This window comes from Piliocolobus tephrosceles, chromosome 2, assembly GCF_002776525.5.
Source record: "Piliocolobus tephrosceles isolate RC106 chromosome 2, ASM277652v3, whole genome shotgun sequence".
NCBI classification, from domain to species: domain Eukaryota; kingdom Metazoa; phylum Chordata; class Mammalia; order Primates; family Cercopithecidae; genus Piliocolobus; species Piliocolobus tephrosceles.
The window spans coordinates 19,878,161-19,884,899 of record NC_045435.1 but is presented as its reverse complement, the minus strand read 5'-3'; positions in this window follow the sequence as shown (position 1 = coordinate 19,884,899).

The window sequence follows — 6,739 nt, the reverse complement described above, 5'->3', positions numbered from 1 at the left end:
AAAAAAAAAAAAAAAAAAAAAAAAAAAAAAAAAAAAAAAAAAAGAATGAAATCATGTCTTTTGCTACACTATGAATGAAGCTGGAGACAATTATCTTAAGTGAAACAACTCAGAATCAGAAAGCCAAAGAACACGTTTTCTTATTTGTAAGTGAAAGCTACTTAAAGTATACACATGGACGTTGATGTAGATTAATAAGTCACTAGAGATTCAGAAGAGTGGGAGAATGGGGGAATGGAAGTTCAGGCTGAGAAATAATTTTGAAGAGGTTGAGGCGGGAGGATCTCTTGAGGCAGGAGTTCAAGACCAGCCTAGGCAACATAACGAGAACCCATCTCTACTAAAAAATATTTTTAAATTAGCTGAGCATTGTGATGTACCCCGGTAGTCCTAACTGTTTGGAAGGCTGAAGTGGGAGGATCCCTTGAGCCCAGGAGTTCAAGGCTGCAGTGAGTTAGTATCACACCACTGCACTCCATTGTCAGCAACAGAGAAAGGCCCTGTTCCTAAAAAGTAAATAAATAACTCAAGTGGTACAATGTACACTATTCTGGTGATGGTTACACTAAAAGCCAAGATTTCATTACACAATATATCTATGTAACAAAATTGCATGAGTACCCCCTAAATTCATACAAAAAGAAAAAAGAAAAAGAAGTAGTGTAAAGAGAGTAAGGAAGAATAAAAAGAAAAGCATATTATACATTGAATACCATTCATTGAAGAACAAGACTTACTGACAAAAAACAACTATGGAATATAAATTTCCATTTGACACATGGAATATCAAAATATATATTGTGATTAACTATATTACCATAAAATTATAGTTTGTACTATGCTTTACCTTATGGAGACTTGCAAATATGTGGTAGTACTCACTCTAATTTTACTTCTCAGAATATCTTAAAGCAAAGAATTCTACCATATTTGCCTATAATGTTGGATTAATTGCTTTGTTTTTCTTATTCTCCTCATACTTGGCTTTATAGTGAGGGAGAAAAACTATAAAGTACACATTCAGTATCAAGGAAGAGTACTTTCCATGTGCACTGAAACAAAAGCTGCCTAGAATTGGTCCCCTGTGAGTTAATTTAAAACGTTGCAGTCTGGGATCTTAAACTACAGGCTCTAAATCATCAAATTTTATCTGGAGAAAAAGGAAATAGAAACAACGTTGAAAGTCTCATAATAACATGAAAGAAAACTAAAACCACTACTACTAGACTTTTGATTAACTTTAAACATATTTTATTACGTATTTACATTTTTCTAAAACCTAAAATTTATGTATTTACATTTTTCTTAAATAATATATTATTTATAATAGATGGTAATGGTTGAAATCTACATTTTGTAATTATCTATAAAATAAATTTGTACATTATATTTTACCTTTTCATGATTCTTCCATTTATCTTAGCCATCTGTCCAACAATAAAGTCATGGTTGTATTTTAAATGTTATGTTGTCACATTGGGTTGGTAATCAATAGACTATTACTTTTTCCCATTTTACATTTACATAAATAATAATATATCCAATATTTTATACTCAAAATTTTAAATAATAATAGCTAAGTTTAATGATTTAAAAATATCAATAATATTTCCTTAAAATAATAATTACTGAGCTGTTAGCTGTTTTTAAAGGTTTTATTTTATTTTTAATTAACACATGTGATTGTACATATTTATGGGGGACAGTGTGATGTTTTCCCACTTGTGTACATAGTTCAGTGATCAAATAAGGATATTCAGCTTGCAAATCGCCACAAACATTTATTTCATTGTGGTAAAAACATTCAAATCTTCTGTTTTAGTTTTTCGAAATATGTAATGCAACATTGTTTATTTTAGAGTCACCCTACTATGCAACAAAACAACAGAATGTATTCCCCTTATCAATCTGTAATTTTGTACCCATTAAATGATCTCTTCCCATCCATCCCCTTTCCTCTACCCTATCCAACCTCTGGTAACCTGAATAATAGAAGCCCTCTGTAGTTCTATGAGATCAGCTTTTTATAATTCCTCAAATGAGTGAGATATGCAGTATTTGTTTTTATGTGCCTGACATTTCACTTAACACAATTCCTCCAGGTTCATGCAAGTTGCTGCAGATGATAAAATTTAATAATACTTGTGTGTGTGTGTGTGTGTGTGTGTGTGTGTGTGTGTGTGTGTGTGTGTATAAACATTTTCTTTATTTATTCATCTGTTAATGGACACAAGGTGATTCCATATCTTATCTATTTTGTATAGCACTGCAATAAACATTAGTGCAGACAAATCTTCAACATACTTACTTCATTTCTCTTGGATGTATACCCAGTAGTGGAATTACTCAATCGTATGGCAATTCTATTTTTAATTTTGTAAGGAAACACCATAGTGTTTTCCATAATGGCTGTACTAACTTACAGTTATACCAACAGTGTGTAATGGTTTCCATTTCTTCACATTCATGTCAGCATTTGTTATTTTTTGTCTTTTTGAAACAACCATTTGCATTCAGGTAAAGTGATATCTCATGGTGGTTTTACTTTGCATTTCCCTGATAATTTGTAATACTGAACACTTTTGGATCATATAACTAATGAAATAGCAATTTGTGTGCTCTTTGGGGAAATTTATGCTCATTTTTAACATCAAGTTATTATTAATTTTTGTTATTGAGTTGTTTGAGTTTCTTATGTATTATGGATATTAACCCCTTACGAGATGCATAGTTAGCAACTTTTTAACTACTCTGTAGATTGTATCTTCACTCTATTGATTGTTTCCTTTGTTGTACAAAAGCTTTTCATTTTGATGTAATCGCATTTGTCTGTCTGCGCTTTCGTTGCTTATCCTCTTAGGTTTTTTTTTAATCCTTGCCCATACCAGTGTTGTGAAGTGTTTCCCCATATGTTCTAGTAATTTTATAGTTTTGAGTCTTACATTTAAGTCCTTAATCAACTTCGATTTAATTTTTATGTATGGTGAGAGATAGAGGTCTGGTTTTATTATTTTGCAGGTATTCTCAGCACAATTTATTGTAGATATTGTCCTTGTCCCTATGTATGTGTGTTTTTTGGCACCCTTCTTAAAAATCACCTGGCTTTAAGTGTTTGAATTTATTTCAGTGTTCTGTATTCTGTTCCATTGGTCTATATGTCTTTTTTTTTTTTTTTTTGCCAATGCCATGCAGTGTTGGTTATTACAATATTGTAGCATACTTTGAAGTCAGTTAGGGTGATGCTTCCAAGCTTTGTTCTTTTTGCCCAAGATTACTTTGCCAATTCAAGGTCATCTGTACCTCCATACAAATAATCAATTTTTTTTTTTCTGTAAAGAATATTATTAGTATTTAAATAAGAATTGAATTGAATCTGTAGATCCCTTTGGGTAGTACGGACATTTTAACAAAATTATTCCAACCCCTGAAGACAAGATATCTTTTCATTTATTTGTATCATCTTCAGTTACCTTCATCAATGTTTTATAGCTTTCATTGTATATATTTTTTACCTTTTTGGTTGAATTTGTTCAGATGTATTTTATTATTATTTTTGGTAGCTGTTGTAAATGAGATTGTTTCTTGATTTCTGTTTCAGATAGTTTGCTATTGGAATATAGAACCATAACTAATTTGTTGTATGCTGCTTTTGTATTCTTCAGCTTTATTGAATTTTCATATTAGTTCTAAGAGCTTTTTGGTGGAGTCTTTAGGGTTTTCTATATATATGATTATTTCATCTGCAACAGAGATAGTTTGACTTCCTCCTTTTCAGTTTAGATCCCCTTTATTACTTTCATTCTCTAATTCTTCTAGCTAAGACCTCCAGCATAATGTTGAGTAAGTGTGCTGAAAGTAGGCACCCTTGTCATATTCCAGATCCTGGAGGAACAACTTTTACCTTTTTTTTTTTCTATTCAGTATGGTGTTAGTTCTGGGTTTGTCATATTTGGCTTTTATTACTTTATTTTTATTTTTATTTTTATTTTTGGAGACAGAATCATCCAGGCTGGAGTGCAGTGATACAACCTGAGTAGCTGGAACTCCAGGAGCTTACCACCATGCCCAGCTATTTTTTTGTAGTTTTGGCAGCAACAAGGTTTTGTCATGTTGTCTAAGTTGATCTCGAACTCCTGGGCTCATGTGATCAGCCTGCCTTGGCCTCCCAAAGTGCTGGGATTATAGATGTGGGCCACTGCACCTGGCCATAAATGGCTTTTATTTTATTGAGGAATGTGCTTTCCATATCAAGTTGGTTGACAGTTTTTATCATGATGGGATATTGAATTTTGTGAATGCTTTATGAGCCCCTGTTGAAATGATTATGTAGTTTTTGTCCTTCATTCTGTTAATATAATGTATTGTATTGATAGATTTGCTTATGTTGAACCATCCTTGCATTACTGGGATGAATCCCACTTAATAACAATAAAAGATCTCTTTAGTGCATTGTTGCATTCAATTGGCCAGTATTTGGTTGATGATTTTTGTGTTTATGTTCAACAGGGATCTTGGCCTACAGCTTCCTTTTTTAATTGTGTTTTTGTCTGGTTTTGGTATCAGGGTAATACCAGCCTCATAGAATGAATTTGGCAATATTCTTTCTCTTTATATATTTTTAGGAATATTTTGAGTAGAATTGGTATTAGTTTTTTAAATGTTTGGTTGAATTCAGCAGTGAGGCCATCAGGTCCTGAAATTTGTTTGATGGGAAACGTTTTTTATTAAGCCTTTCATTCTTGTTGTTCATTAGTGGTTTCTTCAAGTTGTTTGTTTTTTCATGGTACGATCTTAGTAGGTTGTGTCCAGATTTACGCATTCCTTCTACATTTCTGTTTTGTGGTCATATAGTTGTTTATAATAATTTCTTGTTTTGTTTTGTTTTTTTCTTGAGACAGAGTCTCGCTCTGTCGCCCAGGCTGGAGTGCAGTGGCCGGATCTCAGCTCACTGCAGGCTCTGCCTCCTGGGTTCAGCCATTCTCCTGCCTCAGCCTCCCAAGTAGCTGGGACTACAGGTGCCCGCCACCTCGCCCGGCTAGTTTTTTTGTATTTTTGTAGTAGAGACGGGGTTTCACCGTGTTAGCCAGGATGCTCTCGATCTCCTGACCTGGTGATCCGCCTGTCTCGGCCTCCCAAAGTGCTGGGATGACAGGCTTGAGCCACCGCGCCCCACCTATAATAATTTCTAATGACCCTTTTTATTTCTGTGGTATCAATTTTAATGTTTCCTTTTCATGCCTAATTTTAGCTAAAGTTTTATCAATTTTGTTTGTCCTTTCAAAAATCCAACTGTTCATTTTATCTTTTGCACTTAAAAAAAAATTTCGGCATGTTATTTTTCTCTGATATTTAATTATTTTTATGTTTACTAAATTTGAATAGCTTGTTCTTGTTTTTCCTATTCCTAGAGGTACTATGTTAGGTTGCTTGAGATCTTTCCAATTTTTTTTGATGTGTTTATGTACTGCTATAAACTTACCTCTTAAACCTATTTTTTTCTATAGCCCCATAGGTTTTGGTATGCTGCATTTCTATTTTTATTTCTCAAGAAATATTTCAAGTTTCTTTTTAATTTATTTATTAACCCATTTGTTGTTCAGGAGAATGTTGTTCAATTTGCACGTATTTGTACAGTTTCCAAAGTTGATTTTGTTAATGATTTCTAGTTTTATTCCATTGTGGTCAGAAAAGACACTTAATAAAATTTCAATTTTTAAAACTTTATTGAGACTTGTTTTGTGCCCTAACATATGATCCATCCTAGAAAAAGTTTCATGTTTTATTGAGAAAAATATGTATTCTGCAACTGTTTGGTAGAATGTTCCGTAAATGTCTACTAGGTTTATTTGATCTACAAGTGCAGTTAAATCTGATGTTTCCTTGTTGATTTTCTGTCTGAATGATCTGTCATTTGCTCAGGTCTATAGTTTGTCAACCCACTAACTCCCTGATACAGGCTACTTCGAAGGTGGATTGTCAGCAGCCATTGGAAGAATACGCTGGCAAACATTTTCCAGGTAGACACTGGAATCTTTTAGTTTTAGTCCTTTCTGTCTTCTGATCCCAAAGAATGCATCCTCTGGAAGTGCTATATGCTTGTATACAACTGCTTATTGTGTTCTGTAGTCCAGGGAGACTTGTGTATGACTGTTCCCTTCCACTTCCAGAGCAAGGTGAATTAGGAACTGTGAGAAACTTCAGAGTTAAGGCACTGTGTATGTGTTCTAAACCTTTCTCTCCTCATGGAGTTGGGAATTTCTTCCTGATTACATGTTACAGTGCCTGGGGTGCAGTTTGTGCCCAAGTGTGTCTCAACTTTTCCTATCCATTTGATGTGAGTATCTTCTCTGTTGCCTGGTATGTAGGTGGTATGGTATGAATGTCACCAGAAAGTCATGTGTTGAAATTTAATGTGATAATATTAAGACATGAGGCCATTAGGAAGTGATAAAGTTGAGAAGGTAGAGCCCTCATGAATAGGATTTACAACATTATAAAAGGGATGGAGGGAACTAGAGATCATCGCTTTCGTTTCTACCTCCCCTCTGCTATGTGTGGACACAGTGTTCCTACCCTTCAAAGGATAACGTATCAAGGTGCTATCTTAGAAGCAGAGAGACGCTCTCACCAGAGAGCTACTGGCACCTTGACTATAGAATTTCCAGGTTCCAGATTATTAGAAAGTATGGTTTTATTGTTTATAAAATGCCCAGTTTGTGGTAATTAGTTATGGTAGCAC